Raw genomic sequence first — 23,845 nt, 5'->3', positions numbered from 1 at the left:
CATCTGGACTAGGTGAACATAAAAAATACTACACTGATTTAAAAAGCTGCGTCAACAAAGCTCTATTTAATGAAACACGGGCATATTTCAATCAACATATTAACCGTAATGCTAGTAATTCTCGATCTCTGTGGAACAAACTTAAACGCACCGTGAGAGTAACTCAGAAATCTCAAAACCATGATATTCCTACTCATTTACGTGACGCAGATCTTATTAACTCACATTTTCTCGAAGTTGCAGGTAATCCTTTAGCTCCACAGCCATATCAGTCTTACTTTGAATCCAATCGCTACCATGCCCTATCATTTAGCTTAGAGCCAGTAGATGAAATCTCAATACTAAAAATAATTAGATCACTTAAATCCTCTGCTCTGGGCGATGACGGTATTTCATTAGATATGCTACTTTTAACTCTTCCTCATTCACTAGGTACAATCACTGCAATAATAAATAAATCTATAATATCCTCAGTCTTTCCCGATGCCTGGAAAGTGGCATTAGTAACGCCTCTTCCCAAAAAAAGTAACGTCAGTAGTTTTAAAGATTTGCGACCAATAAGCATTCTTCCTTGCATATCTAAAATAATCGAACGACTTGTATATACACAGTTATCTAACTTTCTTGAAAAAAATCAAGTTCTTCCTGTTCTACAATCTGGTTTTCGTAAGTCGCATAGCACGACAACTGCACTTCTTGATGTAGTAGACAATATACTATCTGCACAAGATATGGGCAAGGGAACTATAATGGCACTTCTTGATTTCTCTCGTGCCTTTGATGCCATAAATACAAATTTATTGTTATCCAAAATGAAATATTATGGTTTTGAACCGGACACAATTAAATGGTTTTCGAGTTATCTTACTGATCGAAAACAAATTGTAAAACTTCAAGATAGTAGCGGTATGATTTTGAAGTCTAAACCATCTATATTATCTAGAGGAGTGCCACAGGGATCGATCCTAGGCCCACTATTATTTATTTTATATACAGCTGATGTCCATGATGTAATAAAACATAGTAACTTCCACTTATACGCTGATGATATCCAAATCTACATCCCTTGCGATCCTACTAATGTTGCTGTAGCAGTTGCCAAAATAAATGAAGACTTGAACAATATAACAACTTGGTCCTCCTCAAATTCTTTAGTTCTAAATCCCAGCAAATCAAAAGTTATGTTTTTCGGTTCCAAACACCAATTAATACAAATAGATAGCCATAAACCAATAATTTTCATTTCAGGCGAACAAATAGATCGTGTTACCGAGTCGCGTAATTTAGGTCTTATAATGGACGAAACTCTTCGGTTTGAAAGTCACATAGCAGATATTGCCAGAAACTCGTTTTATAGACTAAAAGTTCTCTATAGAATCCGTGATTTTCTTAGCGAAGACCTTCGAATCAAGCTTTGTGATACGCTTATACTCTCAAGATTTGATTATGCGGATGTGGTATATGGTCCACGCTTATTAGCACGGACAGACCGGATCATACAAAGAGTCCAAAATGCATGTGCGCGTTATTGTTTTAGAATTCCCCCGCGAGCGCATGTGACTCCTTATTTAAATTCATCAGGCATTCTCAAAATGGCTTACAGAAGAGAACTCCATCTTTCTTCCTTATTGTTCGGTGTAGTAAAGTTTGCAAAACCGGAGTATCTCTTTGAAAAGTTCACCTGGCGCTCAAACACCTCAATGAAATATGGCCTTAGATCGGTCAGCAGCAAATTAGTAGCTTCACATCACTGCACCACCGCTTTTCGAGGTAGTTTTAAATACACAGCAACTAAGTGTTGGAATAATATTCCTCCACCACTACAGACATTAAATGGTCTTCATAGTTTCAAAACCCGACTTAAGCAACACCTTCTTCAGATTCAAAACGAACTTCCTCTTGGCGGTAGAGCAATACCCTCTTACCTACCTTCTTATCTCTGATAATAGCCCAGCCAAACATTACATGCTGTAAAATTTGATTTCAATAAATATCAAATTACATTAAGCTATATTGTTAACAAATACTTATGCACTTCACACTCAATATATATATCCCAATTTATATACACAAAACGTTACTTCTTTTAAATATGATGCTGTACACAAACTATAGAACACACATAGAATGCACTGTAAGGTACACATATATTTTTATAACTTGCACTCCTCGCTCCGTTCCGTCACATATTTTATTTACTTTAGGTTCTTTATTATTTTATTAGGGTCCGACTGAAAATCAGCGTTGCAGTTAATTTTACTGCAACATCATGCTGAGTCGAGCCCCTTTTTAACATCACGCTGTTTTGTTTATATGTTAACATAAATTTAATTTTGTTTTAGAAGTTTTTTAAGATTTTATGTTCAAATGTACCATTCATGTCATGTTTGTGATGTTAAATAAAGTTTTTCTATGTCTATGTCTTCTATGTCTATATTAAAATAAAATAAATTGTCATCGCCTCCCGTTTAATATACTTTGTCAGAAGATAGTTTAGAGTTCATTATAAATAAAAAAAACCGTCACCCGGTTGTATAGCGGTGGAAAGACCGTCAGCTACTTACATAAACATGTGACGATATTTGCTCCTGGCCCGCGGTCTACATGTAGATATCTGCTAAGAACAGCTACCTATGCATTATTGTTGGTGACTCTATGTGTATGACAGCATTATTATCATAGAATAAGTTATCGCGTACAGTGACAACCCGTGAGTTCTAATAATAGTAGCAATGTCGCGTAACAACATAAAGCGTAGCGTTGGCAGTTTGTGATTTACTAGCAAAATAGACGTGTCCGATTCATCTTGGAGAAAAAACTATAGTAAATACAGTTGTTATCATCTGCAGGTCGCATTATTTCTCAACCGGTTCTCGACATTTTTGAGCAGGTTCGATAACTATACTTTTTAACCTGTAGATTAATATGTAAATCAGAAACTTTCCATATTTCCATAGTTTCAAAATAGTTTTCATATTTCGAAAAATAGCAGCTTTGTAGTACAAATAAATTAATGATTACTGGGCTAAGCTGAAGACGTACCGATAGATACCTATATGGCGAAACTATAACAGTGTCGGTGCTATAATTATGGTGCTCACGGCAGGTATTTGAATTTAAACATCACAAATTGCAATTAGATTTCTCTGTTTTTACCTAGAGGAATTTTTGACAACAAACTTTAATGTAAATTTATCTTTTTTTTAAATATTAAATTGTAAAGAGCGTTGCATCTTTTTCTTTGTGGGCGTGGTTAGAGAATATATAGATGGTTTTAAAATTCAAATTCCGCACAAAAGTTGCTCACTAGTCAACTTTACAGAAGTCTTTCTAATAGATGTGCACACATCACCTGCTGAGCTTGCACATCACAAGTGCACTTTGCTTGAGTGCTTGCATTATCATACAATATGCCTTCGTCGCTGAGATAACCAGTATTCTTGGCCTGCTATTATTTTCAGAAGTACAAAATTTACTTGTGTTTTGACTGGTGGGCACGCATGTGAATGTCTATGTATATCTATATTTAATTACACAAACGGGTCTACCACGATATAATTTCCGACGTTTCAGCTGAGTTGCACCAGCTGTGGTCACGGAAAGACTGACGTCCCAACAAATGTCAACGGAGATATTAATGAAACACCACTAAACTACCCGAAATTAGTTTATAAAAATGTTCGTTCAAGAGAGGGTGAAGGAACACATAGCAGCTGTTAAAAATCGCCATATAAACAAATCCGCAATAGCTGAGCACTTGCTGACAACAGGAACGAATCACTGGATTGAGCTGAAAGAACATAAACCCATAGTCCTCTCCAACGAGCGACACTATTATCTGCGGATCGTGAGAGAGGCGATTGAAATTAAAATACACCCTAAAAACTTCAATCGAGAGGACGGGTACAAATTATCTTCTACTTGGGGGCCAGTGATTCAAATGTTGAAACCAGCGGATATATCTTCGGACCAGTGTACGGATACTGTGAGTGTTGCGTGTCGTGCCGTGGACAATAAACATTAAACATTAACGGGTAGCTGCAATTTCTTTGTCTACCCCGAACATTTTGTAAACTAATTTCGGGTAGTTTAGTGGTGTTTTATTAATATCTCCGTTGACATTTGTTGGGACGTCAGTCTTTCCGTGACCACAGCTGGTGCAACTCAGCTGAAACGTCGGAATTAAAGGTAAAAACAATGAAATTATATCGCGGTAGACCCGTTTGTGTAATTAAATATGTGTACAAAACGCGAGAGTTTAAAGTTTTATATGTATATCTATGTTATAGTGTTTACAACTATGGACGCAATCTAAACTCTCACTTTGACTGGTTAATTGAGGCGCAGCTCACAGCAAACAAAGTGAATATTCCAGCATTAATATTCAACCTCCTTATCGCCCTGGCCAGTAAGGACCACTAGACCTGTCTTCCTCACTCTCTAATCCCGTAACAATCGAGTGAAAGAGACCGCAAGCTTAGTATTAAACGGATTGAGGCATTGTTTCAGTTTAGCATTTCTATTCTGGCTAGATAAGGACACAGGTCTTAAAACTAAGTGTCGTATCTTCAAAGGAAATCGATAGGTAATTATGACCTTTTCAAGTTAGCTTGTCAAAATACTTATTCGAGCCGTTTGTTGTGCCAAGCATGTATTGTCTAGTGCTCAATCCAAAGCTAAGGAAGTAGCCAGATAATGATTCTTAAGAGAATGTTGTGACTATAAGATAAGTAAATTTAATCCCTTTAAAAAAACTGCAATAGATTTTTTTGATCATAAGTACATAGCTGATTCTCACGCCTCCCCGCCTCTGGTAAGCATTGGTATCTTAAGTTGGTTAAGTGTGACCGGTGTTGCGGAAAGGTTGCAAGTTCGAGTCCTGTCCGAAGAGGAGATTTTTTTAATTTTTCCCTTTATATAACAAAATCGTGTAATGTTTTAATCATCACACTCACGCTGTACCACATAATAACTAAAAGTGGCTGTACCTGACGCATTTCTAAGTGCATTGTAATGTTGAAAATAACATTTTATCGGTAGTGTAATTACTTTAATGTATCAACCTCTGAACCGTAAATATCCCCTCAATATCAGAAAGTGCAATAAGTGCATTCTTTAAAATAGGTCAGTGATTTCGAAATGTTTCTCGCAAAATCTCTGAAAAATGCGAGAAGATTTTACAGTGGTCGATAATAACATCATCATCATCATATCAGCCAGAGTACGTCCACTACTGGCCATAGGCCTCCCCCAAACAGTGCCACAATTATCGGTCTTGCGCCACCCGCATCCAGTGGACAATAACATGATAGAATTAAAATATTTATTTTTGAATTAGGTAATGTTTGTCGAGGTAGTTTTTTTTTTTTAATTTATATTAGTTTAAATGCAAGCGAAATTGGATTTTAGAAAACAAGTAACGTCAAATCAAATACTGGAAGAATACTCATCAATATTTTTTTTATAATTTTCAACATTCGAATAATTCAAAGCTCCCCAGTTGATCTTCAATTTTGTTTTGTTATGATTTATGATTATCTATCGGAGTATTGGGCTAACTTCAAAAGCGGGTTATTATTAAAAATGCTGTCTTTGCTTTTGAACTACACAGTTAGGTAAAATCTCCCGCAAAAATAAAAGCCTATTTCCCCGTTTTATGTTATTTCAGTCCCAAGTAAACCGTTGAGCTTACGGCGTGCGCGGCATTGTCTCTAACTCGACCCATTTCATTAGTTAGCGCTACAGTCGCGCGGCTCTTACAATTTTAGTTGGGTTAAAGTGAGAGAAACATTTTTTAAAGTTTTCAAGCTAATAAAAAGCTAAGCTAAAAGCACGCAAAGTTTACCTTTGCGTGCTTAACGCGGTTGTAAGTGTTGTAACTCTAAGCGTCACTTGCACTATCCCAATAACCCGGGGCTATGCGGTTAAACCTTTAAGCTAGTGTCAAATTGTACTGATAACCATGGTAACTCCAGGCTTAACCGATTAACCCCGGGTTAGTGGGATGGTGCAAGTGGCGCTAAGAGATAATGTAAATATATTTCGATTAGCAATACAAGCACTAAGTTTTTTTTTTTTTTGCTTGTTACAAACAAGCAGATGGCTAGTTTTATATAAAGAAAACACAGTAGGCCATGACCAATGAAAGTACATATAGATATAATGGATAGGTATTAAATATTGACAGATTTTACCAAAACTTATTATGACAATCAAAAAGTAGCCTAAAACTACTACGAGTAATTGCCAAAACACAAATAGAAAATTATTTCCAAACAAGTTATATTTATGTTGTCTCGATCAATCTAAAATTAAATCTAAACATTTTGAAACATAATAAAGCAAAACTTTGCAGAAACAACTCGTTTGAATTTATTAAATGTATTATAAATTTATTAAACGTCTCCTAAGTGCTCTTTATTTACTTTCTAATACAGAAAGGCTTTTAACTAAAAGCCACATTATATATAATAAAATACATATTGAAGTGTAAAATTAGTAGGTACCTAAACGTAACTTTTGTATAAAAATACTGGCATATTTAATAATTGTGAGGTGTATGTAGACATATCAAATGTTACTTGCTTTTATAATATTTATTTTACATATGGTGTATTGGGATTACTTAGACAATGGGATAATATTGAAAATCGTTGATATCTAAGTACTAAACTAGAAGTATAACACTTTAAACTCTCGCGTTTTGTACACATATTCAATTACACAAACGGGTCTACCGCGATGTAATTTCATTGTTTTTACCTTTAATTCCGACGTTTCAGCTGAGTTGCACCAGCTGTGGTCACGGAAAGGCTGACGTCCCAACAAATGTCAACTCAGCTGAAACGTCGGAATTAAAGGTAAAAACAATGAAATTATATCGCGGTAGACCCGTTTGTGTAATTGAATAAACTAGAAGTACTTCGTACTGTGGCAACACACGCTACGAGTACTGCGACGCTTACCAAGATGTTTTACTGCGAGATGCCTTGATGCATCTTGCTTACTGTTGTAACAGTAATAAGTGCTTCTACTTTAGTAGAAACAAGTAACCGTCAAAAATATTTTTTTAAACACACTTTTATTGCCGACTGTACTTCGCATGTCCATCAAATACGTCTCGAGATCTTTCAAATGAGCCTAAACTCCCATCCCATCAAAGAGTTCCTTTGGCTACCTTCCGACTGCATCATCAGATCAGCTCCATGTTGCATTTTCATCGAAAATACGGAAGTAGTTATTCGAAATTTCAGCTCAATAAAACACCTGGAAGTGGTTCAAATTTAAGTTACAAGATTTGACGCACCAAATCAAAGTGTGTAAGATCACGTTAAATAGTGTTTCACTCGACACGAGCAGCGCGCGCTGTCGATCGGAATACTTGTCCAGAATAGCTTTCAGCTAATGAAGGGCTAATCCCGTTTACCTGTTTATTAACAAAACGTCTCTCCACTCATATTTATTACATGATAACGAAACACACCCACACTAATTATTAGTTAATATAAGTAAAAAGTAACGAAAATATTCATTCCTAGTTCAGTTCAACGGCACTTGTAAAAACGGAAATAGCTTTTGTCTTCAAGATAAAAACACGGTTTGAGGATCATCGAAGTCTGAATAACGATGTTGTAGGAAAAATAACGCGTCAATGACCTAATTTACCTAGTTATAAGTATTATTACCTTAAACCGAATACGAAACCGAAAAAATATGTTGTTAATAATGCTATTGCGATGCAATGTTAGCGTAACTCTACGTCCTTTTGCCAACCATTGAGAAAAAGATAAGATAATCTGAAATATCTGAATCAAACTTGAATGAATCCCCACTATCACTCCACGATCTTAGGATTAGGTATCTAAGCGAAACCTGATAGACTGCCCTTAGAGACTGACCCGCTGACCGACATGCGCCACTTCACCCCACTTTAATGACGATAATCCTCTAATTGGATTGTCCCGTAGGTACATTTGATTGAACAATTGTAACCCTTAATGTATTGAGAATACGATCCATTAAAAGTCTTAATTCGTGCGTGGCAGAAGAAAGTAATAGTATTTCATATAGAATAGCCACGCACATACCAGGGCTATAACCACGAAAATCGAAGTTCGCGAATTGCGGGCATTTTTCTCTGTCAGCCTAATTACGCCTCCATTGGAGTAAAAGAGAAAGATCCCCGCAATTTGCGAATTACGGTTTTCGCGGTAGCATCTCAGCCCGGAATACGAGTATAATTACCTACTTCACTTCACCTTGCCGCGGCAGATTGACATACCTATGTCGTAAGATTGACAGGATCTCAGAGGGCCAATCGGGAAACACGAAAATTGTAATTCCGTTATCTGCCTGTCTATTGTTCGAATATGCTAGAGTGACAGAGAGGCAGATAACGGAATTTCGCAGTAGGCGCTCTGTTCTATCTAAGAGGCGAATTCGATCATACACTGACATCAAAATGATAATTGAATCACTTTTAACATTAGTAGGGATTAGCCGTGCAGTCAGGTAAAAACATGTACCTACATATTTATATATTGACAGTTACATATACAATCACATAGTCGAATTGTGCCACTTTGAACACGGAATAAAACACTTTTTGCATGCACCGCACTAACTAGCTTGTCAAGTTTCGTATTTCTACTGTGGAACGTGAAAAAAACTAGAAAATGGGTTAATCACAGGAAAGCGCCTGGTGTCGGCCGGGACGAGAGACCGGTTTCTCGTTCCCAATGGCGGTTTACCGGTTGTGCCGGTGAAAATACCGGTTTTAAAGTCTAGTGACCAATCTCGATTCTCATTTCCAATATTTCCATACGTGTCTCATTACCTGTGTTGTAAAATTCTACACAAAAAGAAGATACCGTAAAACGGGGTCAACAGAAATCGCGGGGTGAATAGATAAATTTTGAACTTTTTCTTTCAAGTTGTTATATTTAAAAAAGTAGGTCTTCTTTCTTCTTTGTCGTCACACTCTTGTCAGAGTGGTCGTGGTCGTCATGTCAGGGCCGGTGGCAAGCTTCACAATCCGTCGCCATTCCTCCCGTACTGTAGCCCTTCTTGTACATTCATGGAGTGGTTCATTGAATGCACTTTTGACTAGGTCTGACCAACGCATTGGTGACCTACCGCGCCTTGTGCCTTCGACTTTTCCCTGCACTACAAGTCGTTCCACAGATGTATCATCTCGACGCGTAATATGTCCAATATGTCCAAAAAAAGTAGGTACATCTCTAAAATTAGATTTTTTGGAATGCGTATATAGTAGACTATTTATTCTCTACATTGATACCAAAAGAACTTAATCAAACTGCCTAAAAGTTATATTGTTTTGACTCTAAAGTAAGGTCTCGCCGAGGTAAGAAATGAAGCCTGTCTGAACTTTGTTCTAGCGGTAAATATTTTGACATTAACTAAGTAAAAGTTAGCTAACCTGGTAATATAGTATCTGTAGTACCTAAATAATAAATAATATCACAAATTTTCTCTATAATAAAGCATTTTTTTTGCAAAAAACCAATAACAAGCAAATTTACGTGATAAAGGGGTCAGTGGACACGCATATGGGGTGAACAGTTACGCCATAGGGGGTGATTAGATACAACAAAGGGGTTAAAAGGCCACGGTTAAAGGGCCACGCCTTGGGGGTTAAAAGACACGAAAAAATAATTTTGTGTCAAATAGCTGTTTAACAGATATATATATATATTGCCAATAAATTATCCACATAATAATGACCAAATTCGATGCCTATGACCACTAAAACTTTATATTTCTATTCACCCCTTTCTTGTGTCTATCGACCCCGTTTTAAGGATGTGGAGAAATCAGGTAGTTTTCTTTGATTTTCTCTGAATTGGGTTAATAAAAATTTCTTTCACAAATGCAAAATTGAAGAACTAACCAAGACTCAAAAAAAGATATCAAAATTATTACTTTTATCATTTGGATTATTGGCGAAAATCGTCCTTGAAGTTGAAAATCGTGTCTTTTCACCCCGTTTTACGGTAATATGTATTTATTTAGGAATCATTTGATTGGCTTTGTTTTTGAAAGTTGTTAATTATTTTTGTGTAATATAATTTTTGTCAAGCACATATGGGGTGTTGTCTTAAATTCATAATTTAAGATAAATGGTCTTAGCAAAGTTATACTTTAATTTAAGCACCTGCAAATTTAAACAAACATAATACAACTTTACTAAAATACATGTCCTGACAATAGGCTAGCGAAATCTACCGTAACATGAGAAACTGATATCATGAGTGTTATGGTGGGTCATCGAGAGAAGTCTCGGTAGCTCAATCTGGATATTATTTTTGATTTTATATAACAGGATAAATATAAAGAAGATCATGAAGACCCACCATGCATAGTGATAATGATAACCTTGGCAGAAAAATAGGCAGAAGCATAAACATACACTAAGCATATTTCCGTAAACGAAATAGAAATTCCTAGCGGGAAATTGTTACAGCCAGCAGGGGAGAGCGTTAGAAAGATAAACACTCCGTGAGCACACTGTTATCACTAGCCGATCGTATCATGCAACATTGAGGATTAGGAATAGTTAAGTTTAAGTGTATTTTTCAGAATTAAAAAAAAGATTAGGCGAAGTTGGGGATGGGTGACAGATTACTTAAGGGTATTTTATAGTTTTTATTTTTTCCTTAAACACTACATATGTTGAATTAAATGGCCATTTATTTCTTGGCAGTTAAAATTATTACGTATCTTATTTACTTGGGCGACGTTGGGCAACAACGTAGTTCTATACGGTGGTATGGTTGCAAATGCTTTTGGGTAGCAGTGGGAATAAGAATAGTTACAAACTGTAACACTCCTGACTGTACATCGGTGGACCTTATTACAAAAGGCATAAGGTCCACCGATGTACATCGTGTTAACAGTGTGGGCGATGGTACTGAACGTTGCTTCCATTTTCGCGGGCGGCGCACGGTGGGCTGAAAATCGGCCTCCATAGAAATAGAAACCGAAGTCTTAAATTTGAACTTTTTTTTATTGGAATAGCTTTTGTTAGGTTTTATTATGTCCCAAAATTAATCTTAGCTAATTTGGTTGGAAAAATAATTAATTATAATTTTTTTTCAAAACTTTGTATGGCGCGTATCAGAAAAAACGAGTTTTCTCCGAAAATAAAAAGTTAACCGTAATATCCTGACAGGTGATTTTAAAACCAATTATTCTTGATTTTTCCACATAATTAGAATTTTCCTACGGGGTGCACTTTTTTTTTTAAAAATCGATATATATTTTTTATTTTTATTATTTTATTTTTTTATTTTAATACGGTTATACTCGTTATTTTGACTACAAAAAATGAATTTGAGTTTGATCGAACCAATAACTTACGCGTAGTGAATTTTTGTTCTAAGCAAATGTATGGAGCGTACGAGTAAAACGGATTTTTTTTCAAAAATTAAAGGTGTACCGTAATATCCTTGCAGATGATTTAAGTACCAATTATTAATGATATTTTGACATAACGCGAACTTTTCTACCGTATGCACTTATTTAACAAAAAATAAAAAACTTATTTTTTCATGCTGAAATAACTTTTTCTCATTGTTTTAATCAAATAAATAATAAACATACAAGAGTTACAAGTAGAAAATTGAAAATAAAACCATTACATCCTTTACATTATTACCTTTGTATCCTCTTTATTACATTATCTTTGTACTTAATGAAACAATATTTAACAAATTTGACATATTGACAACTGATGAGTCTAAAATTAATGATCGTTAATAAGGTCCGGTTACAATCATTAGTAGATACTACGAATTTACTTAATTAAATAAATATCAGTAACATTATCAATAATTGGTTTACATAAAAACAGAAATAAGTATATGTAATGCTATCCTAATTAAAAGTATTCTAATGCTAATATTGGAATCCTGAAAGTTTAGTTTTCCTGGTCGCTTACTTCCGAATCCTTGTCCATTTCAGAATCAGGGTACACATTTGAGGTATCTGTCACTTCTTCTTCTTGAGGTTCCAGACAAATGAATAATTCTAAAGTTTCAGGGAAGAAAGCCTGTTTCTTTTTTCCACTTATTGTTGGCCTCATTGAAGAAAGGACAGGATCGGAAGACAAAAGTAACATATTAAAAACATCCCTGTTCGAATCTTGTCTCGTTTTTTTTTGTGAGTGATGCTCTCTGAACATTCTGAAGTCTTTGTTGCGTGCCTCGGATGCTTCTTCAGAGAGATGACCAATCGGTACAATATCATTTTGTGCAATGATATCTGTGCCATGGATCAGCAATTTATGCACTGTTGGGGGCATCTTATACCAACTCTAAAATTTAATATAGTCGTCCGCTGTATCTTTACAATATGCTTTAAACTTTTCAGTGTCAATTACTTCACCTGATGTGACAGCTTGCAGAATTACAGCAAATCTCCGAATCAGTTGTTTGTCCAGTCCAGTGATATTAGCTGTTTTTTCGGGATCTTCGAAAAATTTTCGTACTGTGTTTCCATCATTCGTTGTTCCAGAACCTTGTTTTACTACATCGACTAAAAGATTTAGTTCGTCTTTGAAGCGATCTTGAATAATCTTCTTCCGTAGTTCCATCTTCTGTTTAAGGCCCCTCTTTTCAGTTGCATAAAATTCTTTAAAGTCCAATCGATATGCTATATGAAGAAGGCATTCCATGGTATTGATCCGGGCATGTAAAGATGATAGTCCAAATTCATATAAGGTAGTATCAGGCACTGTTTTTTTCGAAACTTTGTCTATATTGTTCATTTCATTAGGCTTAGCTAAACATAAAACGCATGTTGCACTTGACTTAGCCTGTGAAAGATATGTGCAGATTTTGCCATCTACCATCGTCATCTTCAGCTTATGTGTCACTTGGTTGTTCCTATGTTCTGTGGGCACTAGGTCTTTGATTTCATCGTCCATTTTTTTCTTTTGAGCTAGAACAAAGTTTTTGTTCTCTTTAGTAAATGTAAATTGCTTTGGACGACAATATGAAGCAGAACATGGTTTTGGATTTGTCCAAATTGTCTTGTCGCCAGAGATAAGCTTTAGTGGCACTAAAGTCGTCATAAAAATACTTGAGTCATCTTGTTCACTGCCACCAATTTTCTGCTTGTACCGGCTTTGACTGGAAGCACCGTCAAATCCCCATTTAGAAATTAAACTTAACTGCATGTCTTCTACTTGTTCCTGTAAACTATTCAAAATTCGTGTAACTGTTAAATCCAGCAAAGCTTGCAATGTTATCTCACACGAAAAATCCGTTACAGTAACAGATTGCGTTGGTGGATAACAATCTAATTTAGCCTTCTGCACCTTATAATACGATGGGTATAAATTTGAAGCACCCTCTCTGATGGCTGTCTCTCGTAAAGTTATGTATTGCCATTTACTTAACTTCAAAGAAATCAGTAGACCTAATGCCTTCTCTGCTGTAAGTGACGCGGTAGAACCAGGCTTCTTGATGATTGCAGTGAATTTCTGGACTGCTTCTGGGTTCTTTAACATATATTCTATCAATGATGCAATTTCACCCCGACCATCTTCTTTTAAAAGCTTTACAGCTGAAAACACCACTTCGTCTGTGTTTTCAACGCTTAGATCGCTGCATCTGTTTTTTTTCTGCTTCGTTCCGAGGTCTTCGAATGGTTTACGTTTCAATCGCGTCATGGTTCCAGTTGATGATGTGCTTAGTGTATGAGGAATGAGATCACTGCTGGTTGATGCGTGGGCTAACTGAAGATCCAACTGAAGATAAAAGCAACTTGGCCAGTCAATATTTGCTTCTAACCAAGATCCATACATTGTTCTAAATTTTTCTGTGTTCCGTTGGCTTTTCTTCCATCTGTCAGTAGCAGCTCTTGTAAATCTTCGGCAAAATTCTTTCAAGGTGTCACGATCTTCTTCTGATAGGTTAAGGTTTGATTTAGTTAGCACTATTTCAAACAAAGCTTCGTGATTTAAACTAGATCCTTGAGATTTTAGGATAACAAACAAGTCCAAGTTCGTAATAAGACTGTCCATGGTTTATGGTCGTGTAAGTTAGCGGTTAAGAAGCTCAAGATGAACTAAAATATAAAATGTACCCCTTACCTATTTATTGCTAGTACTAATGAACACCACCATTCTACGAGTATATCATTGCTATTATAATTAGTTTTACGTCTAATTATAAGCATAATGATTAAAACCTTAATGATTAAACTGCATTCATAATATCTACTAACGATTGTAACCGGACCTCATTAATGATCATTAATTTTAGACTCATAAGTTGTCAATGTGTCATTTGTTAAATACTGTTTCATTAAGTACAAAGATAATGTAATAAAGAGGATACAATGGTAATAATGTAAAGGATGTAATGGTTTTATTTTCAATTTTCTACTTGTAACTGTTGTATGTTTATTATTTATTTGATTAAAACAATGAGAAAAAGCTATTTCAGCATGAAAAAATAAGATTTTTATTTTTTATTAAATAAGTGCACACGGTAAAAAAGTTCGCGTTATGTCAAAATATCATTAATAATTGGTACTTAAATCATCTGCAAGGATATTACGGTATACCTTTAATTTTTGAAAAAAAATCCGTTTTACTCGTACGCTCCATACATTTGCTTAGAACAAAAATTCACTACGCGTAAGTTATTGGTTCGATCAAACTCAAATTCATTTTTTGTAGTCAAAATAACGAGTATAACCGTATTAAAATAAAAAAATAAGATAATAAAAATAAAAAATATATATCGATTTTTAAAAAAAAAAGTGCACCCCGTAGGAAAATTCTAATTATGTGGAAAAATCAAGAATAATTAATTTTAAAATCATCTGTCAGGATATTACGGTTAACTTTTTATTTTCGGAGAAAACTCGTTTTTTCTGATACGCGCCATACAAAGATTTTGAAAAAAAATTATAATTAATTATTTTTCCAACCAAATTAGCTAAGATTAATTTTGGGACATAATAAAACCTAACAAAAGCTATTCCAATAAAAAAAAGTTCAAATTTAAGACTTCGGTTTCTATTTCTATGGAGGCCGATTTTCAGCCCACCGTGGGGCGTTTGGTTTTCATATACTAAATCCTTATTAATTCAGCGAGCTGTGGAAACCTACGCCAGCGGCGATCTTATTTGGAGCTTGTTTTTTTATAGGATTGGCGCTGAAAAGGTTATTTTTAGAATGTTTTATGAACGTTTACTTATTGGATGGAACGGACATGGTAAATGCATTTACTGTGAAATATTGTTTGTGTATAGAAATATTCCCAAATATCTCTAAACTCCACGGATTAGAATAACTACCTACTACTGACTAACACTATTTTTGTTACACCCTGTATGATGTGAGTGCTGGTGGCCTAGCGGTAAGAGCGTGCGACTTTCAATCCATAGGTCGCGGGTTCAAACCCCGGCTCGTACCAATGAGTTTTTCGGAACTTATGTAAGAAATATCATTTGATATTTGCCAGTCACTTTTCGGTGAAGGAAAACATCGTGAAGAAACCGGACTAATCCCAATAAGGCCTAGTTTCCCCTCTGGGTTGGAAGGTCAGTCGCTTTCGTAAAAACTAGTGCTTACGTCAATCATGGGATTAGTTGTCAAGCGGACCCCAGGCTCCCATAAGCCGTGGCAAAATGTCGGGATAACGCGAGGAAGAAGAGTGATGATGTGATCAGGAATCGTATGCTACGACCGCCATTCCGGCATTGAAATTTTTGGCCCCTGAAAAACTGTGATTTATTTATTACTAAAAGGTTAAGAACGACGTCGCTAGATAGTGAATCTCTGAATTCTCTGAAAGAGTCGAGTACGCAGCCTTCACACGTACAAAGACTTGAAATGCCGTGACTAGGAACAGGCTGTATGGCTTCGCGACGTGTCGAGGTTAATTATCGTTATAGTTGTCGGTAAATAAAGAGCCTTTATTTTAACGGTTCTTATACAGTCAGCAGCAGAAGTTGCTAAGCAGGCGAGGTGGTCAAAATGATCTTGACGTGACTTTATTGTGAAGAGAATAAGAGCGTGTCAAAGTAATCGTGAACACCTCGCCCGCTTAGCTATTTCTGCTGCTAACTGTACCTAGGAGCTTGCCTGTACATGTAGCCTGTGCATGGTTTACAGGCTAGAGTGGTACGGGCATGTGATGCGGAAGGATTAAAGTCATGTGACGAGAAAGGTATTACGAATATGTGGAGGGAAGTACGAGGAAAGGAAACCCGAGGAAAAGGTGGATGGACTGTGTGAGAGATGATATGAAACGAACGCAAGTGAATGATGAGATGCGGGACAGAGAGGTAGTGAAGAAAAAGACATGCTGCGCCGATCCCAAGTGAATGGGATAAGGGCAAGCGAATGATGACGATATTGATGATTATATTTAGGCCACAATTGTGCTTGTGCTTGCAAATGTGCTTTTATGCTAGTGTTTCGGTTGATTAAGTCCTTTCTTGAGGTATGGATCTCGTTTGGGTAAATTGACAGATACCTACAGACTTATTACAGAGCTCCCGCGCTAGGACCCTTAGCGCGTAGCTAGTAATGTTGCAACAGTAATTCAGCTGCAGTTTTCTCAATTTAAGGTTCTCAGTTAATCTTCAACGGTGGCCAAAGTCAAAAAAATCCAGCTCAATTGTATTCATTGAAAATCAGTGATCCGTGATTGCCTGTAAATACCTATTTCTAAAAATAATAGATGTAAATCAAGAACAAAATCTTACAAAAAATAACCATGTAAATGCATGCTTATAATGCTGTGATAATTGAAACTTTTTACTAATTAATTGGCACCCTTTCAATAAGCCCGCGAGTCGACCGCAGCCGATCGACGCGCACACGGTTCAGTGGCGACGCACTGGATGCACCGGGTGATGCAAACCGACGTGTTTGTTCGACTGTACGTGCGATTAAAAATAAACAACGTTAAACGATAAATCGGAAAAAACATAGCCGCGGGAAATTTCTCCTGGGAAAAGAGGGAAAATAACTATGGCACAAACCAAATTATTTTACTCAGGAGCATTCCATGAAATTGTCTACCGTTTGTCCCGTAATAAACGCGAATTCTCTGAAGATTTGCAGGTATAAGAGTTTCCTTTTCTATGATAAAGGTCAAAAATATGCACAGCGAAATAATCGCCTGCTTTAAATAGGAAATAAAATGCGTTTGTACGGGACAGCCCGTGGAATCCTCCTCAACGGTTTTACCCCTGACGCAAGTCCAAGTTTTAATTTTAAACTACATATCAGTGGCGGCGCGTCCATAAAAGCCGATTCCCACCGGCTTGCCTGTTTTTGGACCTTTGAGCAGAGTTGTAAAGGAAATATGTAAGCCAAATTAGCGCGCCGCCACTGCTACATATATAAGCACCTATAGGCTTTCATATCCATCTAAGTATGTCACACATTTGACATATATCATTCTCGCATCTCCTCCAAATACAATACGTGTATAATAAACGGCATACCTACATCATTACACTGTGGATGGTAAAAACGTGCCCTGCTACAAATAAGATTGCGTATTGTGAACAAAATTAAGCGGCCTAATTTGTATTCCAAATTGAATGAGAATGTAGGCGCCGCAGGAATTAGATTTAGAGTCAAATTGGAAGCATTCGCGCTTCTGGTTGGAAGTTGACTGGTTGAACTTTGTGTGTTTTAACGATATTCCTTGATGACGTAAAAATCACAAAATGGGAATGCCTTTTGTAAATGACATAGCGTTACTAATGTCTCCGTTTCAACTTGGATAAAAATGTTTTCGTGTGTTCGGATGTCCTCCTCCACACATCGCATTTCTGAACAAATTCTGGTAAAAAAAAGATTTAAGAGGTATGTACTCGTAAATAGAATTTTTCTGTGGATGCAGTCTTCGGAATCTTATTCAAAATGACCGAGCCATGGGGGCTCTTGAGGTCTACATCAGCTCTCAGAGCCACTAGTTTTAGCTTCCTGCTACAAAGCAAATTCAAACTAACTCGTCACGTAGCAGTTGGGTAGGTACATAAAGTGTGTGTGACGAATTGCTTCTTAATTGGCATATAAATGCTAATACCTTTATACCACATGACTAGAAGCAACATTTAAACCTAACTCTAACCCAACCCAATTCTAATTTGATCTCAATGTGTCATTACTCGCAGTTAGGATGTTCTATTTTTCCACAGTTCCACAGGGTTCCACAAAAGCCGGGATATCAACCCAAAAATTATAGAGGTAATGGTTAGTTAGGGTTTCTAAAAAACCCTAACAATCGCCAAGTCCCCTGCGATTTTGACAAAGGACCAAATATCCTGACATGTCAGGAGAAATTCTATTGACAGTAAATCTTGCTCGTATTATTTTGGGCTTTCGCTCGAGCGTCAGCATATCAGTCAGTTAAGTCGAATGCCGCTATACCCGCATAATAGTCTTTTACTTATCCTATTGTGTATTTAATGCCAACAGGCATTAAAAAATCGATCCCTTGCTAATACTATTATTCAATAAAACTTCAATATATAACCACAAAAGAGCGCTGAACAGGCTCTATAAAATTCAATAACGACGAGTTGGAAAGGAGAATGCGCAAAGTACACAATTGTGCTCAACGAACTATAATATTCACATCTTTACCAAGACCAGTATAACCAATATAAACAAGACCCCTTTTTACATATACTTAATACGTATGTAGGGCTCAGTTTATAATAGGACCTAGGTGAAGGGTAGATGCGTGTAAAGCTTTGCTGGGTTTTAATTAACTGATATATCTAGTGGTCGACAGAACGGTCTTGTTAGGGCGTTGTTTTGTTTTAGAGTCGACAAATGATTGAAACTTCGTTAGGTGTACGGCTAGTAGGTATACTTGAAGTAAAGTAAAGTTTACTTTTTACTTAAACTGAAAGTGTTAGAAAGAACAAATCGACGTCTTTCACAGGCGTAACGTGTTTTAATTAAGAATAAGTACATGTTTTATGACTAATTCTTATTCTGTTTTTCTTCGCCTTCTTGTACTTAAATATTTCAAAATAGAAATGCCTAATGGACTAATTATGTTTACAAACAGCAAGTATTTTATTAGTTACTGGTTGGCTTTCTTATCACTGTATTATTTATCAGTTTTTATGAAAACGCAACATAATCAAGATAAATTCAACCTGTGGTTTACTCGTACTCGCATTGTAAATTCAAAACGCCTCTCTCAAGAGAAGGATTATTTATCCACTCAACAACATTAATTTCATGAAGACCACTTTATTAAAATGAACAGGAGCCTATGTTGAGCGAGATTATCGACGTGAAAAAGCAAGTCTTACTTTAGAATATCTCACGATTGAAAAAGACAAACTATGTCATTATCACTCCTTCACGTCGATAAGCGCGACCACCACCACACGCCTGCTGGTGCTGAATCGGCAACAGACTACTGAGCAATTTTCTCGATTGAGTGTTGCGATTACGTCCTACAGTACATTTACTGCAGGCGCTTTATGTTTTTTTATTTGCTTTATGCTGTAGCTCATCATCTTTCTAGTTTGCTGTACCGGTTTTATTTACCCATCTAATTAGCAACACTAACCCCATAGTAGGTAAAATCTCATTTCGAGAAGCTATAGGTAATCGGTCATTGGGCGTTTTTGACCCGCTTTGTGAATTTTCGCGTACAGAGACCAAACTAGTTTTAAAATAGATAATTTAATCTCACTTTTCTAAATATCTAGTTTTTTTTTCATGTATCACCCGGCAGAAAAAAGTTATTCAACAGTTCGAGATAGTGTTATTAATGTTTTTACTTTCGCATTGTGCAAAAGTGTGGTTCATGCAGCATGATAAACGATTTATAGCACAATGGCAAATGCAATGTTGTCAATTGCAGCTGTTGCCGGGGTGGTCCTCTGGAGTTTTTGCAGGTGGCCTTCTGGTCTAGAGGTCGCGTGCATTGGCTGGCCCAGTGTGGTTCGGCGCAGCGAACGTAGGCGAGCTGTCTGTGACATCCATGTGATGAGTGCCGAAAGCCATTGCGCGGGCCCCATCTTTCCGCGCCATGCCTCCACCTTGACACTCCTCATGTGGAGAAGCTCCGAAATCCCGTAGATGCCCATGTGCAGCCCGGGCGGCCCCCTCTTGCATCTATCCCTTTGGCGTGTTTGGGGTGGCCCAGCTTCTCCAGGGGTTTCTTGATATCTTCAATCGGTGTGAAGGAGGGGAGACCCCTGCGGTACTCCGCCTCGGAGCGGGGTTCGAAGAGTATCTCAGCCCCCAGCGGTGTGGTGAATGGTGACTCCCGCTTTATTTCGCGCCTTTTTAGACGAATTAACAATTGATTTTGATCAAGCAGAATAAAAATATTGTTTTTTAGAACTGGATTTTATTTTTGTTCCTCTTGATATTCAACAATATAACAACAGCAACGTAATATAACAGCAGCTATTCAGAGTATTTTTTGAACTAATTCCAATAGTTCTGACTTAATTCATTGCAAAAATGCTATAATGATAAGAAATGATTTTTATTTTTTTTTCTCAATTCTCCCATGGCTTGCAAGAATGCGACTCATACCACTGAGTAGCAGATACATTTACCTACATATCTAGCCCTATTTCGTTTGTGTACGCTGTGGGTCATATGTCCGAACAAAATGCCCAATGACGGCAATGACCTTTAAACTGTTGTGAGACATACTAACATTGAATAATTTAACGGTTTTGACTCACTTGTTTTAAGTCACTCGCGCCGCACTAGACCTTAAGACTTAGGCTCTCCGAAACATGTCGCGCGAATGACTTAAAAACCGGGCAAGCGCGAGTCGGACTCGCGCACGAAGGGTTCCGTACCATAATGCAAAAAAAAAAAACAAAAAAAAACAAAAAAAAAACGGTCACCCATCCAAGTACTGACCACTCCCGACGTTGCTTAACTTTGGTCAAAAATCACGTTTGTTGTATGGGAGCCCCATTTAAATCTTTATTTTATTCTGTTTTTAGTATTTGTTGTTATAGCGGCAACAGAAATACATCATCTGTGAAAATTTCAACTGTCTAGCTATCACGGCTCGTGAGATACAGCCTGGTAACAGACGGACGGACGGACGGACAGCGAAGTCTTAGTAATAGGGTCCCGTTTTACCCTTTGGGTACGGAACCCTAAAAAAAGAGAGTCTAGGTAAACCGTAAAATTATTCAAAGCTTTAGGTAGATAAAATTGTAAACAATGAAAACAACACTTTATTGTCTAGATTCCAGTAGATCAGCACCTAATCTCCGTGAGAACTGTAAGTTGATCCTCGCACATGATGCCGACACATGAGCTTAGAACTAAGTGACGTGTCATCATAACATTGCAGAGGCAAAACAACACGCGAAATGTAATCAGTAGGTACCTACTTATTGTTATACCTACCTATTTACTATCGGTAATGTTTTCCAAAAACTTTTCTGGGGTATCAGTTATCCGTGAACATCAAACATCAACATTTATTCAGCAAATAGGCCACAAGGGCACCTTTACACGTCAACATGGAATTTACATAGGTACAGTCGCCATCAGATATATCGGAGCGGTCAAAGTGCTCACAAATATCTGAACACGCCTCTATTGTCAGGGCGCTAGAGTATTACGTGTTCAGATATTATGAACACCTTGGCCGCTCCGATATATGATGGCGACTGTACAAGCAAAATAACACATTTTTTTTTAATACATCTAACCGCAAAAATATCAATAGAAGAAGAACAAATACCTTCGCGATAGACCCGTTTTATGATTGTACCATAATTCAATGTAATTACCTACATAAAAGAATTTTGAAAAATAATCAGTTTGCAATGCATACGTATACCTACGTAATGGAATTTGCATCAATATACTTGGTTTTTTTTCTTCATTTAAGAGTAGGTACCGTCATCCGGGGTGAATACAGATGGCTGGGGTGAATAGAGATAACACTTAAAATTTGATTTACATGACAATTTCCTAATTACTTCTCACTCAAATTGTATCACTCCAAATTGACTACTATTTTCAATCGAATTTCAATTGTTGTGGATATTTTTAAGATATTGTCAGGTAAATTACATTTTAAGTTGTGTCCCTATTCACCACCGGGCATTCCTATTCACCCCGGTAGACGGTACCTATGCATTTGTAAATATTGTAGGTAAGTATAATCATTTCATTTGATTAACGTTTAATACATTATTAATATTATTGTAGCATGCACATGGTTCGCTCAAAAACTCAGAGCATTTAAAACCTCTTCTTGACTCCAAGCGTGAAGCTGCACTAAAACACCGCATGAAGCCCACACCAGAAACACGAGAAAACCTAAAGGCCGCCACGTCGACGTTGCAGCGCCATGCACGACACTTCGCGAATGTGTACTGGACGAATGTGTGCACGAATATCCAAAAGTGTGTCGACGCCGGTAACTTCAGCGGTGTTTACTCGAGTATCAAGCAGGTTCTAGGTCCTGTGCCAAAGAAGACAGCCCCTCTTAAAGAAGTAGATGGTACTGTCATAACCGATAGCTGCCGTCAACTCGGACGATGGGTGGAACACTACACCGAACTCTATTCGAATCCGATTGCTATTGACTCAGAGGCCTTAGTACACGCGCCGAAACTAGCAGTTGGGTTCGAACTAGATGCACCACCCTCTATAGAGGAATTTCATAGGGCTGTAAAGCAGCTGAAACGCGGAAAGAGTCCAGGCAGTGATGGCACTCAAGCCGACATCATAAAGCTCGAGTGTGTGGGTCCAATTCTGCATAGTCTGTTGTGGAAATGCTGGGAGGAAGGAAAATTCCCACAAGATATGCGCGATGCTAACATCGTCACGTTGTACAAGGGGAAGGGAGACCGCGGTGATTGTAACAATTACCGGGGTATTTCCCTCCTTAGTATCGTGGGCAAGTTATTCGGTAGGGTAGTTCTTTCAAGGCTACAGCAACTTGCCAATCGCGTATATCCCGAAAGCCAGTGTGGATTCCGTGCCCAGCGTTCTACAACGGATATGATCTTTACACTTCGGCAGATTCAAGAAAAGTGTAGAGAGCAGAGAACACCCCTTGTTGTTGCGTTCGTTGACCTGAATAAGGCCTTCGACACCGTCAGCAGGGAAGGGCTTTACTCCGTACTAGAACACATTGGATGCCCCCCAAAACTATTGAGTCTTGTGAAGTCGTTTCACGAGGGTATGCAAGGTGCAGTGGTGTTCGACGGTACCGTGTCTGACCCGTTCTCTATGCGTCGAGGTGTGCGGCAAGGCTGCGTACTGGCGCCTACCCTGTTTGGTATATTCTTCTCGTTACTGCTGAAAACTGCATTCGGTGACGACCAACAGGGTATCCATCTTCATACGAGGGCTGACGGAAAACTTTATAATGTGTCACTATTAAAGTCTAAGCAAAAACGAGACGATCTATTCGTTGACAGTTTGCTTTTTGCCGACGACGCAGCCTTCGTCGCCACATCGCAGCTTGAGCTTCAGACCATTATGGACAAGTTTTCGCATGCCTGTTCTCTATTTTCTATGTCCATAAATCCCCGGAAAACTGTTGTACTGGCTCAAGGGTGTGCGGAAACACCGACAATCCTGCTGGATGGCGCCCCGCTCGAGTCAGTCGACAAGTTTTGCTACCTCGGGTCGACGGTGACTAACAATCTCTCACCGGATGCAGAAATTGACGTTCGTATCGGAAAAGCGGCGACGATGTTTGGGAAGCTGAGTGCAAGAGTATGGCAAAATAAACATTTTACCAGGAAAACCAAGATGGTTGTTTATCAAACGTGCATCCTGAGCATACTCTTGTACGGGGCAGAGACCTGGACATCGTAT

At 37.6% G+C, this 23,845-nt stretch overlaps 1 protein-coding gene and 1 long non-coding RNA gene across 5 annotated transcripts in view; both read right to left on the bottom strand.

Moving 5' to 3' along the window:
* The window catches only part of LOC134680395 (solute carrier family 12 member 6), a 524,938-nt gene that overhangs the window by 447,685 nt on the left and 53,408 nt on the right, over positions 1 to 23,845 (bottom strand). The window lies entirely within an intron of this gene.
* On the bottom strand, positions 11,270 to 15,075 carry LOC134680412 (uncharacterized). The gene is made up of 2 exons (XR_010100450.1): positions 14,651 to 15,075; positions 11,270 to 11,663 (listed from the first exon to the last, which is right to left on the bottom strand). It is a non-coding gene; the product is annotated as an uncharacterized LOC134680412 (long non-coding RNA).

The sequence above is a fragment of the Cydia fagiglandana genome, chromosome 3 (genome assembly GCF_963556715.1).
Source record: "Cydia fagiglandana chromosome 3, ilCydFagi1.1, whole genome shotgun sequence".
Classification (NCBI taxonomy): domain Eukaryota; kingdom Metazoa; phylum Arthropoda; class Insecta; order Lepidoptera; family Tortricidae; genus Cydia; species Cydia fagiglandana.
Note: the sequence above shows the minus strand (reverse complement) of the source record. Positions and strands in the feature narration are given on the sequence as shown.